The 18,356-nt window shown below is 43.3% G+C and overlaps 1 long non-coding RNA gene across 1 annotated transcript in view; it reads right to left on the bottom strand.

Annotated features, from left to right (window-relative positions):
* Positions 1-2,492: 2,492 nt before the first annotated feature.
* LOC128438791 (uncharacterized) overlaps positions 2,493-18,356 on the bottom strand; it is a 158,197-nt gene continuing 142,333 nt past the window's right edge. The window contains exons 2-3 of the long non-coding RNA XR_008338387.1: positions 8,630-8,667; positions 2,493-2,564 (exon numbers count right to left, since the gene is read on the bottom strand). This is a non-coding gene — a long non-coding RNA (uncharacterized LOC128438791). The remainder of the gene's footprint in view (positions 2,565-8,629; positions 8,668-18,356) is intronic.

Raw genomic sequence — 18,356 nt, 5'->3', positions numbered from 1 at the left:
GTGGCCCTGGAGCCAGGAGGGAACCAGACCCCAGGCGAGCACAGAACCTTAAAAACTCAGATTCGAAAAGAAAACCCATAATGAAAACAACGTTGAATTTGACTTTAAAATACATCCTGTAAGTTTGGTTTCGGTTTAGAAGAGGGTAGTGTGTCTGTGGATATACAGTACTGCCCTGAAACAGTTACCCTACGCACACACTCACTTTTCTTCATGGCATGCTGAGCAGAGGGAAGACTTTCTCAGTTGGTACTTATCAAAAGACACACACACACGCACACGCACACGCACGCACACACACATGCACACACACAGACACACACACAGACACACACACACACACACACACACACACACACACACACACACACACACACACGCACACACACACACACACGCAAACACATATCCAGTATGTACTCACACAGAGCAAACACTCAAGCATCCACTCACTCATACTACCTCAGTCTGCCTATTTAAACCTGCCACTAATAAATTTATATTTACGGCCTGCATTGAGGACTTTTAAATTATGGCATACAATAAACCTGGCACACACATCTCAAAAGCTCTTTCAGGGGATGTTAAAGCAATATAGTAAGCAATTTTCCAAAGTGGATTACAAATTTCACATCCAGGTTTTATTGCACATTACGATAACTTAACCACATCTAAATGTTCTGCATAAATGGGAAATATGTGCTGCTTAATATGCTATTTTTCATTTTTTAAGAAGCGCTTTGCAAACCCTGCCAAGCAAGGGAGCATGCTGGTTTGTATGGTGGGGGAGTCAATAATCTTTATGAGGTGGATTTTAATTACAAGGAGATAACTGAGTATCCTCCTCACGGCAGGCCTCCATCAATCTCTATCCTGCATCAAGCTGCACGTAGCCTAGCCGTGCGCATACGTGCACACACACACACACACACACACACGTGCACGCAGACGCACACACGCACACCAAACAGACGCAGATACCCTTTCAGACATGATTGATCAATCAATCAGTAATGTATTATTTTCATTTCAGCGAAACAAAATAAAAGCATGAAGCGGGCGTTTCGAGGCGTTTTAACCCACACACACACACCCACGTGTGCCTAAGCTGGTAACACACACATACATAATGTATACATACAGACACACACACACACTCGCTTGTACAGAGACGCTGGCAGTGTAATCCAGATAAAAAAGGTTAAGGCTGATGTTTTCCCAAAGAACGACCGTCTGTGAAAGGTCAGATCAATCATGTGCTAAGCATGCCTCATAAGCAATCCATAAAGAGCTTGTTTTAAATAATAACATTTTATAGATCACCTAAAGACATAATGTACCAAAGGCAAGCGGGGCTCCACTCTCCAAATAGTCTTCGCTGCGCCAAGAATTCAAATGGGACCAAACTTAATATGTTCACTGCAGTTCATTTAATGAACCGGTGGCATTTCGAGTGAAACTACGCACGCAGTGCCAGCAGACGTCTCTGTTCAACAATAGGCAATTCTTTTAACGGAATATTGCTGTAGAGCCGGGTGCTGTAAATGTGCCCCGGTCTTGAAACAAGTACAATTCTTTTTTTTTCCTTCTCTCTTTTAGTGGCTGATGTTACATTTGTTGTGTAACCACTTTAATTCCATCTGTCTGACAGAAGGAAAAGCAGCAATTGAAGGAGAAGCAGTAGCTTGACACGTTGTAACGGTGCAAATGTATTGGAACTAGTTTCGTGGCAGTTCAATTGCTCTCTGTGGAGCAGAGGGGCGATGAATCGGATTGCTGGAAAATGTAAAAGAAAGAGAAAGGTATAAGAAAAAAGCGACGATCTGCAAATACCTTTTTTATTAAAGTAGGTTGGCAAAAAGAGAAATCTGAGTTTGACTTTTTTGGGGGGAGATACAGGAAAGACGGCCAGGCGAGTGGAAAAGCTGATGTAAAGAGAAGGTGTTTCCTTATCTCCCGGACTTATTAATAACAAAGTAGCTACAGGGACAGACATATCTTCACGGCAGTAGTTTAGGGGATATCTGGTTTAACAACAAATCAGTTCATTATGTACTCCATCTAACACATAACACTGCATCGGGCTGCAGTGTTGCACAATTTAGCTGGGATGGTTTAAGAGATATCGGGAGCTAATGAGGTTGAATTTGTGCTCCGAGTGATGTCATTTGAGGACACTGAATCCTTGTTGTGTTAATTAAAACTCAATGAAATGATCTAGATGAAAAATGAGCATGGCTCAAAGCAACAGTGAGGGATACTGCTGGGAAAATAAGGTTTTCAACTTATTAAGTATTTTTTGGGGTATATTACGCGGACTGAATACAACTTTTAAAGATCTTGTAAAAACACACGTCACAATGAGAGATATCTGCAGTGACAGAAAGAGATGGACGCTGAGGGAGAGAAGAACCCTCAGTACGGGCTCGCAGGTCGGGCTCACCTGTGACAGCTGCACTGTAGCTGTCTCCTGCTCGTACCCCTGTGACTCCGGCGAGCTGGGAATAGTCGAGAAGATGAGGAGCAGAGACGTGAATCCTGTCCTCGCCGAGTCCAAGCTGTCCCTGCGAGCGAAATAATGATACAGTGTCAGTCACAGGATTAAATAAAAGTTTAATCCCGATGATTTCGTTGCTCGTAGACAGAAGGGTTAAATAAAGACACATGCCGGAATGGCGTTTCAATTTTGGGGGAAAGATGAATCTTCCCGCTAAGCGTGGTGGCATTATATCGCGAGCTGCTCAGAATCTATCTTTCACCTCATCTTCCTTCACGCTGCCCTGCCGTTCCTGAGCGTAAACACGGTTGTTAGATTTGTCAAAGAGTGTCGTAATTTAAGTGCATCTTTGCAAAGCCCTGTTATGATATCTGCTGCGTGTGGTTAAATATGACACAGGGAACTGGCAATTCATCTCGGCTCAAATGGCTGTCGCCCAGGAGGAAATACGGTTAGAAGAGGCTCTCTGCATATTTCTTTCACCAGACAAAAAAAAAGTCTAGTGTGTTTCATGTTTCATTTACCATCATGTGCAACTGCCTGGCAATGCAATCCCTCATCGGCGAGCGTGTCTGTGTAAAACCCCTATTCACACACAAAGGCTTAATAACCACAGCATCTCGTGCAGTACAATAGAATGCATTGTCCTCAATTTACATCTCTCCCTCTCTCTCTCCCTCTCCGTGTGTTGTAAATGGTGAGGGTGTTCAATTTGACTTCTCTCAGCTGTCCTGCTCCTCTCTTTCCTGCTCGCTCCTGCAGAGACAAAGGGATTTCTGCACTGTGCTCATGTGCACGTCAGCATGCCCTGGCATATGTTTGAAAGTGAGCACAATATGTGTGGGTTTACATTCTAACTGTGTGTGCGTGTATGTGTGTGTGTGTGTGTGCCATGGAGTAATCTGGGTCTTTAATTGCTTATTTGAATGTGCGCTACAGTGAGGATTTGTAGACGCGCTGCAGCATATGTTCCTGCTGAGAGAGAGAGAGAGAGAGAGAGAGAGAGAGAGAGAGTGTGTGTGTGTGTGTCTATGTGTTTATAAGTGCGAGTGTGTGCGCTTCCATCAGACTGTGCAAGTGTAAGTTTACTTGTGTTTAGGTACAGTAAGTGAGCAGATGTGTCCATACCTGAGTTTACATGTCTGCATGTGTTTATACTTGTATACTTTTGTGTGTGTGTGTGTGTGTGTGTGTGTGTGTGTGTGTGCGTGTGTGTGTGTGCGTGTATGAGTCAGTGAATGAGCGCTGTCAGGTGCTGCTCCATGCTGTGCCAGCTGCATCTGGAGCCATCTGTGTTGGGGCTCAGTGGGGGGGGGGGAGTGGATGACTTTAATGTACTTGAACCCCAGACAGACCTTTCCCAGACAGTTGTCAGTATGAAACCAAGATAACTGGGCCCAGTCAAGCTGAACCGGCTGATCTGGGAGGTGAGCAGCAGACAGATGCTTTGGTTACACTGTAACCCCGGTCAGACTCACTGGGGAACCTCTGGCACTCAGATACACACAAACACTGGAATCTGCTTGTTTCCAGTGTTGGAATAGTCGTGTTTTATATCAGGGGCCACACTCATCTTTTCTTAGCTGTCAGGCCTCTGTTGCCTACTTTCTACAATGTAGTGTATCTCCATGATAGAATTAGATAATTAATTTAAAATCGAGCTGGACATTTTCTGTTTTTAACCTCTGACAAAGAGGTTATGTCTGTCTGTCAGGATTGCTCAAAACACTATTTTCACTTGGTGGTAACTGTATGAGATCCAACATTTTTGTTTTGTCACTTTCTTTCACTTTGCGGAATAAATTTCAGATCGACTCAAGAGGATCCGGTGGTTTCTGTTGCATAAAATGAGCTTTATTTATATTTTTCTTGCCTGGAATCTAAAACACTGGATAGTTTCTTCACCTCAAAACCTCTGAAAACTTCAAGCAAAAACCATTTGAAAAGGAAAACTCACTCGTTTAGCAGAACTTCGCTCAACTCGTGCCATGACATGGGGAAGTGGTTGGAACAGATATTGATTTGTTTTAAGTGGTCAAAGTTTTTTAAGTAAACATTTCCAGTAGTGTGTCTGTGTGTGTTTGTTACATTTTCACCGATATCCCAGGGTAAGTTGATCTGGATGAAAACGATCAGGCATATTTAGAGGACTGATATCTATCTGTGGGGTTTTGCTTGCTTGATTTCAGAGGACTGTTGGACCTTGATAGTGGTGCGCACTCTATTTCTAGTTTGCTCACAGAGTTTGTTTCAGACCTGGGATTTTTGCGAAAGTAGACGAAGGAACATTTTAAGGCCAGTGCTGAAATTAAAAACCTGCTTCAACCTCAGCAGGACACGCTGAGACGTATTCCTGAATTATGAGCACAAACAAGTCTCTGACACACAAACACAGCATTTGGAGGAAGAGGATGGAGAGAGAGAGAGAGAGAGAGAGAGAGAGAGAGAGAGAGAGAGAGAGAGAGATGGGACGATGAGGGGGAAACAGCTCATTCTGTATTAATTCTGAATTATTTTCTATTTTCAGCTGTTTACGTTATTTGGTTAATCATTTCTTACATCTGTCACAAATGCATGATTTACTTTCAAACCCAATAATAAAACATTAACACTAATACTTAGACGTATTCAGAACACAATCTAATAAGTATTCTGTTTGTGTTTACAATTAGAAGGGGTATCATTTTAGTAAAGACCTGGGGAGGAGTTTAGATTTGATTGTCAGGATTTATTTATCATCTCCTCTTGCACCCCCTTATCCTCAAAGAAACTATCACATAATAAAAAAATAGAGGGACATCGATTTAAAATGACAACAGCTCTCCACACCATGCACACAAAACTGAAAACAACAACAATCCTGCACCACAAAAGACAACACGGAGACCCAGTAATGATCTTGCAGCAACAATATGATTAGTGAAGCACAAAATCAATTAATGCAGCAGCGGAATCAATAGGTGTCTCTCAGCATATATGTCCTGCAGTTAATTAATAAACAAAAAGGACATTAAGCAGCGGAGCATCAGACTGTGGCAACGACTGTCATCAGTCACGACGTGTGTACTGATGGCATCAGCAGGAAGGGAAAGGGGGAAAACACAGACAGATATAAATGTGAGCCTGGCATAAACACCACACACACCCACGGGCAAAGATGCTCACACCATGTAATACACGAACACGGAGAGGTTTCTCTCTTCCTTTTGTTTGTCATGTTTTCTTCCCTCACACAGAGGAGGACCTGTAGATCAGCGGTATCAATAACGCTCATTTTACTCCACTGCTGCAGCCCAGACCATATTAGCATCAATTTGGAACAGGTCCAGGGTTCGATGGGGCCTGAACTGTGTTGGAACCAGGCCCGGGGTTTCCACAACCATCAGACCGGCTCCTTTATAATTTACCATGCCTGATGAGTCACCCGCATCATTACATTACAGATGGAAAGGCCAAATAGCCACACTATCTATTGTATATGTATAAACACATGCTACAAGCTGCTGCTACCCTGGTGACTTCTTAACGACATTTCACCAGTCTGGAAAATAATAAGACTAGTTATGAAACAAAGAAATGTAATGCTTTACTATTCATGGTCTCAGGCACATGTGTTCAGTATTATATGTATTAAATATATGTATTCATTATATACAGCTCAAGAAAGAATAAAGAGACCACTGCAGATCTGTCTGAAATCTGCATCTCTTCATGTTTCGCAGCTATTTTATTCCAGTGTTACATTTTTTAATATTGGAGACATGTTGACGGTAGTTTAAAGAATAGAACAAAGATGTTAATTTGATCTAAAATCTAAGAAAATGATAATCATGCAGGGGTCTGTTAAGTGTCAGAGCTGTGTATGCAGCATGTGCCTTTGTTGCACACTGCACACGTGTTCCTTTTTCAGCCCTCAACGTTTCCCTGAGAATCAAATGATGTTTTCTAACAGAATTTTGTTTTGGAGGTTAGTCATTGATTGCCAATGCAGATGAACTATAATCTGTAGTTCATCTCTGTACTAACATCGTCTGCTGTCCACCTCATTACGCCGGCTGTTTAGAGCTTGTATTTAAAGTCAATTGGATGCTATGTCAATTTAGGTCCCTGGCCAGTTTGAACTCGCTGTCAGAACTTCAGCAGACGGTTGACCCTGCTATCACACAGCTGACATTAGCAATCCAGACTTGACTCTAGACTGCAGATGTATTTGTCTTTATTGAGTTTATGGCATCAGCTACACTGGCGTACTGGTTAATTCAATAATCCATAATGTGAAGTAATAGTCGTAGATATTCAGATAGGAATATTTCACGTTTAAAGCGATTGCTTTCTCCACAACCCTGATCCATCGCTTCGACTTCTCCTGCCTGCTTTGAAAACGTACTTGTTTCCCCTGTTATATGCTGTTAACGTATTGATTCTGCCTGTGGCACGCACTCTCTGACATCATTCAAATTCCTTCTCACCTCAATCATGTGATACAGCGCAGGCCGTCCGTCTTTTAGTCTCAATAGGAGGAAAACAATGAGATTTCTATCAGTAATACTATTACCAGCCGTAATAGGGTTAGAGCTGCCTGGGTTTACCTTAGTAAGGCAGCAGAGAACTTTATTAGGTTTAAGACCTTTTTCTTTTCTACTGCTACTGATACATAAGAGCTTTCAAACCCCAGAGAGAGGAAGGTATCCGCTTAGTTAAAAAAAAAAGAAAAAAAGATGGCCTCTCGTCTCATGTCTTCTCCAGCGACAAACAGTGTTATCTTTCAGGAGGTGGAACCTTTTCTTATTTTTTACGTGTTGATGGGAGTAGTTTCGGTGTGGCACTATGTGGCTGATTACAGGGGGAGTCTTAATCAGGTGGCGCAGTCTGCGAGGGGCCCCTGGGGCTGAGAGTGTGCTACATCCTGTCAGACTGCACAGAGAAACAATCAATCATCAGAGCGGCTCCACGACACAGGAGAGAGAGGGGAGAGAGAGAGAGAGAGAGAGAGCGAGAGGGCAGAAAGACACGAAAGATAGAGGAAGAGTACGAAAAAAATGCAGAAAAGAAGGGAAGGAGTGGAGAGCAACGAGGACGAGCGAGGGAATGAGGCTGGAGATAGAGATGGGAGAAAGAGGAGAAGGAAAGAGCGCGATGAGGGGAGAGAGGAAATTGACTGTGCCCTTGCAGAGACTAACTTTGAGTTATATAGACGTGAGGACGCTTATGAAAATCCAATGAGTCTAGTTAGACTAGAAGCACAATAAGATTGCCGTGTGGAAGCCAAGGCCACGTCAAAGCTCGTAACAGCGGATGTCTACCATTTTCATTGCTCCCCCCCCTCCCTCCCCCCCATCCCACTAACCTTCACCTGCGTGTTTGTTTCACTGTCCTAGCGAAGCGTCACCCTTCGCCGTGACATTGTAAAAGTGATCACATGTTGGCGGAGGTTTCAAACGACCTCCCAGATATACACCAGAGCCGGGAGGAAAAAGAATCAGAGAGAGAGAGAGAGAGAGAGAGAGAGAGAGAGAGGAACAGGGGGATTGAGGTGGGCCTAGGTTTTACACTCTCCGGGCTCTGTCTGGGGGCTGTGTAATGATGCGGCACTTTAAAGAACGTCTTAAATGAAAGGCCAGAACAATCCTCAGTGACAGGTGGGATTCTTTATCGAACAGAGGAGGAGGAGGAGGAGACAGGACAGGGCCAGCAACACACACACACACACACACACACACACACACACACACACACACACACACACACACACACACATGGTCGTGCACATGCATAAACTACAGTAGATTCCACAAAGAGGATTTCCTGCTCTGTCCATGTGAAGCAGAGGAGTTGAAATGGACAAATAGCAGACCCCATAAAGGTGATTTATAGAATTTAAAAAGATGTGCGTTCTTGGCACACCATGAAGGATATTAAGTGCTTGAAGGGAGGGCTCAGACACGAGTCCCCCAAAACCTTTTAATCTCTACTCTGGAGGGAGAAAGACCTCAAAATGTTTAAAACATGGAAGAAGTTTCCATGTGTGTGTGTGTGTGAGTGTTTGTGCAATATGAAAAAAGCCTGGAGTCCAGTGTTGTTCTTATTCTACTTCTCCTGGCAGGGCCAAAAGTGGAGAAATGTTTGGCTCACCTCTTGCCCCATCCCCCAGGAGAAGACATTCCCACCATCTGAAGAAAGACAGATATAGAGAGAAGCAGACAGAGGGAGAGAAAGAACACAGTAAACCAACCGGCCGACAATTTAAACAAGGCAACAAATAGAATCCTGGGGTTAAAATAGAAAACGGAAGAATAAAAAAAAAAAAAAAAAAAAAAAAAGTGGAGGGAGAGGAGGGAAATGCGTAGCTGACAAAAGTGGCTCAAGCATCATACATCAAGCACTTGTTACCTCTCTCGGTGCTTGTGATTGCACATGACTGCAAACAAGTCAGTGATAAAAATCTGAAGAAAGATGAGACCGATCGGGCCGGCTTTAAAGATCATCAATCACGGCCCTGTAAGCTCAGATATTATTAGTTCAAGTAAAGCTGCACTCTTCCATTTTATGGACATCATAAAAGACTTTGGGAGGGGTGGTGGTGGAGGTGGAGTGGAGGAGATCCCCCAGTGTTTTAACTAGGACTGGGATGGATGTGTTTGGAAAAGCAGACCGGATGGATGGACAGCTCTAATGTACGTAGTAACGCTAACTGAATCACTCACACTGGACCCGGCTCCCCCCAGGGGGAGGAATGTGGGAGGGGAGTGTACAGCCCCACTTAAAATATGTGTAAGTAAAAGTGTACGGTGAAGAGGGCAGCGCACGTGTGTGTGTGTGTGTGTGTGTGTGTGTGTGTGTGTGCGTGATACGTGTTTGAGTGCATGTGCTCGTACGACCCCTGAGAGGTTTGGTGAAAGCATGCATGGACCTTCAGGCTCATTAATACACCAGGATAGCAGCAACATCACATGTGCTTTTCAGGGCATATACAGGACCCTCGGTACAGAAGGTGGGGATTTTAGAAGATTTCAAATAAAGCAGGTTCACGATGACAATAACAGGTGCACATAGTGGGCTCGCTCTTTCTGTCAAAATGTGAGGCTTTTATTGATCTCCTGACAGGTGCTGGAGTGGCATGACTCTTTTAAATTCCACAGGGTTGTGGTTAAACTGGTCAATACATTCAAACCCTTAAAAAACATTAAAAACCGCACAAATATTAAATTTACTTTACTTTCCAAAAGATGAGTTAAGATGTTGCTATTTGATAAATGTTGGTCAATGGCTGTGGTCAAAATCACTCTCATAACCGTCCACATAGTGAATTCGCCTTTCTTTGGTGCTGTCCGAATGTTTAGTAAAAATGTCTCTACCCTATTACCTAACCTTATTGTATCCCACAATGCATTGTGAAAAGAAGGGTACAACAAGAGTAACATCATGCATTGCACTGAATGGAAAGAAAAACAGATGAGAGGAGAGAGAGAACTGTCTGATATGAACACTAAATTCTGCCATGTCTGAAGGAAGAATGAAAAGAACTGAAAAAGATGCAGACACTAAATATTGTAATAATTTTGTCTCAGTGTTACAGAAATGTTACCTTCCTACCTGAACCACATAAGTTAGTTTTCAGTTGTGTTTGTGAACGCTCTTCAGCTCTGGAGAGGTTTCAAATGTCCGTCTGCTCTGGACCAACAGAGTCCTTCAGGCTGTAAACACTATACCCAAACGTCCACAGTAAAGAGGATAAAAGTGATATTCCTGGTCCCGAGCGATCGGTCCCCCTGCAGGTTTCTCATCCGAGTTGGCAGAGGTTCACATTGTTTTCTAACGTTCATGTGGGAAAATATGAGAGTTATAAAATGGACCGACATTGATGCGGCATGTTAGAACTGTGCAAAAACAATAATGTATTTACCAGGGAAGAGAAAATGACCCGAGTAGTGTCTGAAAGCGTTTTTCTCATTTTGCAGATGTGCTCACTAAAAAGTCCTCTACGTGGAACTCCCTATACAGTGAGTAGGGAAAGAGTGACGGATTTCGGACACAGTTTATATCTTGGTCATATTGGTCTCATCTTGACAAACATTTATATGTATTTTTTTGTCTAATAAACACTTTGATTGAATCTGTATTAGGCTGTAAATATGACGTGTCTGTATATCCTGTGTGACACACTGACACCTGTTGTCTAACGTGTTTTTCCTTCCTGCATCATCTCGTCTGACAAAGAGCCGTCATTTGACCCCGGGTGTTGCTTCTGTCCATCGGCCACCACAAGCAGTAAAGCAATGAGTTTAAAAACACAAAAAATCGTTTGAAACGACAGAAACACATGTAGGAGTGCCTGTGGCCATTTTAATGAATACTTTCTACTGCAAATATTTGTCAGACCATACCACTGCTCCCCGGGCAATGTCTCTGTTTTGTGTTTCACTTATTCCAACTTCTTTCCCTCCCTCTCTCCCTCTCCCTCTCCCTCTGCCTGCCAGTGAGGACATAAAGGCTAGTGTGAAGTCCATCACTGCCTGGTGAATAGCTGCCCTTTGTGCCTCAGAACTTAATTCACAGGCTGAAAGGACCCCGGCCCTGCCATAGCACCTCTGTGTGCTGCCTGATTTAAAAGAGCCTGCATGTCCGCTGGGCTCCGCCTGAAAACTCTCTGTCGCGTCGAGCACACCAGGGTTTAATCTAGTTTTGCGGATTCAAAGATCACAAGGTTGAAACGTATAGAAGCGCCCTATTTCTGTTAAATATTAACCGGTGAATATAAGCAATCCCAGAGCCCACGCTGCTCTCACAGGCGCTAAACGTCTACATTGTTGTCAAGGAGACCGACTGTTTTTTTTTTTATGGTTGCCTTGACCTTATTCAGTATATGGACGCGCTCGGTGCATTACCATTTTAACAAACCCAAAGCAATGACATTCGGGTGTTACCGCCAGCTCATGGCAACAATGTCATCTGGAGGTTGTGCAGTAAAGAAATAATTTGTATCACCATTTCGGGCAACATAACTTTTCTTTTTTTTTTTCGACTTTGGCATTTGTGAAAATGGATTGTTGCGGAGGGCATCAATAACACAGCAGCCTCTCTCTCTCCCTCGTCTCCCTGTCTCTCTCCCTCGTCTCCTTCTCTCTCTCCCTCTCTCTCCCTCTCTCTCTCCTCCCTCAGAGACTTTCGCCAGGCTTGTTAGGCCTGACACTGGCACCCTGGTGAACAAAAGGACTGCACGGCTTAGGGCTGCCCTGGAATGTCAGCGGGTTCACATTTCACATGCAGATGCGTGACCCCAGAGCCCTTTAGTGGGAAGGTGCGCTTTAACCTCGCAGAGCGGCAGAGGCAAGGGGGGGTGAAGGGGGGGTAAGGGGCACCTTAGGGGGAATCTGTGTTGGGGGAAGGGGTAACAAATAAGAATGAGTTTGCACGGCTTGTATCTGCTCTTACAACGCTATCCGTCTCTCGCAGTGCCCGTGCTCTCTCCCTCTTCTCTAAAGCCCCGCTGCACACTGTTCAACTCAGCCGATACACCTTACAGAATATTATAATCGTCGATATCTTGCAAACTTGTCGGAGCCATCTCCTTTATGTGCGATCTGCGACGCGCCCCCTCACTTCGGAACACATGAAAGTATTAACTTTTAAAGTGCATACATAAGATTTCTCCCCAAATAATTGAAAAAGCACAATGGGAGGGGTTATGTAAGGCAAACGCACTGTGAGCTCTGCAAAAGAAACTAAAGCTACTGTCATCTGCTCTCTGTAGGCCCAGCCAGGCACAGTTTCAACTCAAGGGCTTCACACTTCTGTAACTCGCTCTCCTTCCCTCGCCGCTCTCCCTATCCTAGCTCTCTCTCCGCCCGTTTGCCTCTCCCTCTCTCCTTTGCACTCGATAGCGAGAACTTCAAAGACAACAAGATCTTTCGCGAAAAAAACTTCAAGTGCGTTTGTTTGTTTTGACCCCGGAGCCCGTTGCAGCAACCCTGTACCTCTAACTTGCCAGTCCTGCAAAATACATGGGCAACAGAGACCAGATCCAAAGCTGCGTTTTTCTTCTTCTATTTCTCCACCTGCCTGCAACCTTCGTTCTTCCCATGTGTTGCCGTTGTGTAACTTTTGTCGAAAGCAGCTCGGGCATGTGGCACCGCATCTACAGCAACGACCCTGCAGAACTGATGACAAAGTACAAAGCACTAAAGTTTCTTGAGAGGCAGAGACTATGAACCTTTCAAATACATTTTATATATTTCACTAAGAAAATGAAAAAAAAAAATCAATGCCACACAAACGCTCATGCACGTAGACACACACGCTCTCACACAGTGAATACGCACACACGCATTTATGTTTCCTCACTGACTCATCTAGCTTGGCCTCTGTAGGTGTCTAGGTTATGATTTCTTTTCGGGAAGTACAAAAGGGCCTCATCTATCAGCAGGTTGCTGCCTCCAGCCAGGCCCGGATCTGTCATAACGAGGAAGTAGCGGCGATAAAACCTCATAAAAAAATACAACACAGTGCAAACTATAGCGTTAAAAGTTACCTGAGATGACTATAAAGCAAAATCAAAAGAGACCACTCAAGTTCCTCGTGTTCTCTCATCGTCTTGCAGAGAAATTATTTCTGGATAAGTACAACTGGGCAGCCAACTTTGACTCTGACACGGACTGATTTGCTCAGGTGCTGTAGAATATAGAAACATTTCAACAGCATAAGAGTAAATCTCATCAGTCAGTGAGTCAATAAGCAGGCAGCATGTTCGTATCAAGATCTAATATTGCTATAGATCGGCTGCCTGATGCAACGTTACACAAACATGCCTTAGAGGAGAAAAACACTCACATGTGTGTTGTTGTATTGTGAGAGGTTTGACTACAATATTTATCTTCATTGACCCTTTGTGTTCCTCTGCAGTTTGATGCAGGCAGGAAATGTCCATGAAGTTAAGACACAGGACTGGGTGATTCACATGGACGTGTTTTGGGTACGAAAACTTTGATATGGACCAATGATCTGTACTTTGAAAACGATACACCAGGCCTGTCCCCACAACAGACTCAACAGACACCTAAATTCATTTTAACACCTAGAGCAACAAAAGTACAGTCAAGTGCTCAATACCAACTCCGAACTTAAACGCAGCAGGAGGCTTTAGCCTGCAGCGATAGACACAACAAAAAAACTGCAGACATTGCTCCAATTCAAACGACCAAGAAAAGGTAGGAGTAACGACTAATGACTAAAGAAAATGACAAATGATCAAATGAGCTTGATTAGAATATGAGATTTTGGTCATATTGTACAGCCCTACATGTATGAAATAAACTTTAAAGACCACAGAGAGACGTGCCACAGCCTTATTCCTCGTTAGAGAGCCTCCCACATCTCCACCACTGGATTCCCTCTCATCTGAGATTACTGAGGGCGGAGCTATGACTGTGATTTGTTTAGAAAACATAATAATTTGGCAAAAGATTTTTGACTAAATCTGATGTCAGCGGGCTTGTTTGTTACTTGAGAAAGAAGATTTCTGTATTCCTGATGATGTATAAGTGCCAAGTGTGAGACCTCTGTAAGTCTGCAGGAGTGAGCTTTAGACACTGACATGCACTGATTTGTTAGATGTTAGATATTTTTTGTATGGGCAGCAGAGACACAATTTTACTATTGATTTTATTTGAGACTGTTTTAAGTTGTGGTAAATATAAGATTTGTTCCTGTGGAAAAACACCAATGCACTGAAACATAACACACAGTTTTTCAGAAATGTGTAATCTAATATTTTCTTCCTAAAATATATAAATACAGAATATTGTTTAGGAACCAATATTGAAGTGAATACATACATACATACATACATATATTTTTTAGAATGGTATCAAACCCTAGTGGCTTTTGTTGATGTATCATTTGTAAAATATGACTTGCTATTAACTACTAATTAATTGATTTACAAAAACAATCAAATCTCTTATTTCACCCAGAGCTTTGAATGACAGATTATTTTGGTTTAAAAAACATACGGTTCATAACATTGTTCACCTGTCATCAAAACATCATCATGATCACCTTCATGATTACTGTCAATTTCAGTAAACTGTGTCAGAGATCTTAGAGTTTAATCTATGTTCATGTCAGAGTGCTTGATTGTTTATTTGTGTAGTTTAGAAAAAATCTGTGTGTTTGTGTTTGTGTGTGTGTGTGTGTGTGTTCTGTGTTTAGCAGCTCTGCCCTCTAATAGTTGAGACATCTATAGCATCCACAGCGAGGCCAGGGGAGCAAGGGAGCAATCCATAGGCCTGCGTAGCCATGGCAACTAAACAAGGAATAGGCTAGATGTCAGGCGAGCATGGCTAAATTACCCATTAGAGAAAGCAGGAAGGGGAGAGAGGGAATACTGGTCAGGGCACAAGAGGCTAATGGGGAGATAAGATGGCCAACATAACGACTACACACACACACACACACACACATACCCCCCACACACACACACCCACACAAATGTACACAGACGCAAACACATACGCCAACACACACACCTAACGATGGGAAAACAGACAGAGGGTGGTACATAAAGGTGCGGGCGCAAACACATGCAGAAATAGGAAAATACAATTAATGTGTACAAACTCTCACAAATAAACACACACCAGCACAATGTCCAGACATAGCAACACAAATATAAACATATGCTGATATGCACACAAATGGAAAAACACACAAACACACACACACACACACGTATACACACACACGAATACACACAAGCATACAAAGAGAAGACAAAATGGTTTTAATAAAGACGCCCTCTTGGAGAGGTTGCTCGTGAATGTGAGGGAGATGTATTTATAGGAATCCTCCTGTGAGATCCTCTCTTCTCAGCCTCACAGTGTGTGTGTGTGAGTATGTGTGAGTGTGTATGTGTGTGTGTGAGAAAGAGAGAGAGATTTCTTCACCCTAATCCTTGATGCATGGCCTACTCTGTGAGTCTATACTAATGAATAAAAGAATAAAGAATGAATCAGTGTAAGTATCCAAACCAATGCAGGTGTAAAAAGGTAAAACGGGTGTTGGCCTGGTGGTTTATTCCTGCTGTGCACAGACATGTGCGCCGAAACACACATTAATATGTATCCAAACAAGCTCAAGTAGTCACACTGTGAACCGCATATTTTGCACACACACACACACACACACACACACACACACACACACACACACACACACACACACACACACACACACACACACACACACACACACACACACACACACACACACACACACACACACAGTACAGATACATGCACACTCACACTCACACAACCCCTCTACATGGAGTCATGCAGGCTCCTCCTGACTTTAATGCTGCACATTCATTTGCATGCGCCATAATTAGCGTCAGGCACACAGAGGCTGGTCCTGGGGGAGCTCTGTGATAACCGCTTCCCCTTCTATTAGGGCTCTCATTCCAAGAGTGTCAGACATTGCACATCTTCATTGTGGGGCCTGCAGCACATCGGCTCAGTGGAACCTCTTGCTACTGTAGCTACTGCTGAAGTGTGCAGGAGGCGAGGCGGTGGGGATAAGGTGCTGGGGGACAGGTGGAGGATGCTGCATGCGATGGAGGGTGGGCAGGGAGGGAGGAGGAGAGAAAGAAAGAGAGTGAGTGAGGTGATAAGTTTGGAAGACAAAGGGAAAAAGGGGGGAAAGAGAGACAAAGAGAGGTAGTGCATGGCAGAGGCGTTTGCACATTGTGCAGCAGACAGACAGGGAGACGGGCTGGACAGAGGTAATGAATGCAGTTATTAAATTGTTTCAGCTGCAGAGAGGTCTATTCTTATGCCATTATAAAAGGAACAATTTATCCCCACTGATCGGCCCTGTCTCCTTTCTCCTCGCTCACTTTGATCTGCCAGCATATTGCCTTGATGTGTCCTATTCAATAGCGAATCTGGGGCAATTTTAATGCTTTTGTACCTCGCCACCGCTCCACTTCTCCCTCCCTGTTTAAAAATAGCTGTTAATTATAAGTGCAGTTTAAATGTCTCTAGTGACCCAGAAATGCAGGTTGGAGTGAGAAGAAGGGATTGAGCATCTCCAAGTTTAAAAAGAGCTAGACACCATTTCTTTCCCTTCTTTATCATGCTTTCTTCAATCTCTCCTTTCTCCTCAACCCCCCCGCACGGTTCTTTGTCTTCTCCAATCACCAACCCCCCCACCCCTGCCCCACCACCTCCAATTCTACTTCTCCATTCCTTTAGTGTTCCCCAACATTTCTTTTGCTCCGTCTCTCGCTCTGTCTTTCTCCTCTGTGGTGTTTTTCAGCTCGGCGGGAGCGAGCGGGGCTGGAGGATAGGGGATTCTTTTTCTCGAGCACACGAGAGAGCTGCAGCGAGACTTCGGAGACCACGGCTGTGAAACCGCTTCAGTCTGCAGATTGTATGTTGCGTTACGTTGCGAGTCTTTGTATCCCTCTCCTCCACTTCCTCCTCTTTTGCAGCCGTAGGAGTGGGATGTTGAAAGGAAAGGCATGTGAAGGTGCGCTAGGTAGCACGGCACAAGGCAGAGGCGCGGAGTATACCTGTGGGGAGGAGAAAGGGCTGTGCAGGGACCTGGGGTGCGCACCTGGGGGGTGCAGTGTTATAAATAAAGCATTAGCCTCTTGAAGGAAACAGAGATGTGAGGGGCTGTCTCTGCAGCTCCCTTTTCCCTACTAACTCTAACTAACAGTTAACCCGCAGGCATGTACATATACTTCTTTCATCGCAGAGGAGGTAAATGTAAGGGTACAAAATAATCACTAACAGGTAAACTGTGAGACTCTCTTGTTGAAATCTCGACATTTAGTGGAGGTCAGGTAAAAAAACGTCTATTATATCTTCCATCTGACACAGACTCAATCTTCTCCTTGTGGTAGAGTTGTAGAACTTTGTGAAATAAAGTTGAGAAAGTTGATAACAAACTGGAGGGGGGGGGGGGGGGATTGGTTAGTATTACCAAGCGTTCAGCCCAAATCCCTTCGTTGGCTGCCAGTTAAATTGAGGATTGGTTTAAGGATTATTTTTAAAATAACTTTTAAAGCTCAGCATGCATGGCCTGGCCCCCAGTTAAATAACAGAGCAACTAAAACCCAATGCTAGTAGATCCTAAGTCAAGGTTGGTAATGGAGGGTGACCAACGTCAGGACCTGTCAGGACCTGTCAGGACCCCGAGACTCTGGAATCATGTCTTTTCAAATAATTTCTTAAAACATTATTTTTATAGGAAAGCCTTTGAATGAATGTTTTTCACTGGTTTTAATGTATGTTGTTGTTTTTTAATATTTTCTTCTATGTTAGGTTTCTTATTATTCTGCATTATTTTACTTCCAGTTTTTTTTGTAGAGAGGATGTTTTCGAAACTTGCTATAGAAACAAAGTTTAATTATTAATATTATTTTTATTGTAATTATTATAACTATTTTATTGACCATAATATTTTAAACTTAAAAATCCCTCAAAGTATCTCATAACACTATTTTTGTTAGACACTGCCTCGGTCTTTCTACTGCAAAGCAATACTTTAAAATAAGGTGACCACAAACTTACTTCATCACAACAACTTTTCTAATATTGTTATAAAACAGTGTTAATAGATAAGATAAAAAAAGAAACATAAGAGTAAATAGTCTCAAAACCATGCATAGTTCCTTGTCGTGTGCAATGGAAAGGAGATGACACTGTGCATGAACCAGTTACGAACTCCATGACTGTTGCAAGTTGTGGTTTATGTGTAGGACACAGAACCATTAAAACCAGGCAGTAGTTTCATGGTCTAACATTATGTTCCACAGTGCACTGACCTTACACACTGTTCTGATTGTCGGCATGTT

This window comes from Pleuronectes platessa, chromosome 4 (assembly GCF_947347685.1).
Source record: "Pleuronectes platessa chromosome 4, fPlePla1.1, whole genome shotgun sequence".
Classification (NCBI taxonomy): domain Eukaryota; kingdom Metazoa; phylum Chordata; class Actinopteri; order Pleuronectiformes; family Pleuronectidae; genus Pleuronectes; species Pleuronectes platessa.
The sequence above is the reverse complement of the archived record's forward strand: the minus strand, read 5'-3'. Positions and strand labels throughout refer to the sequence as shown.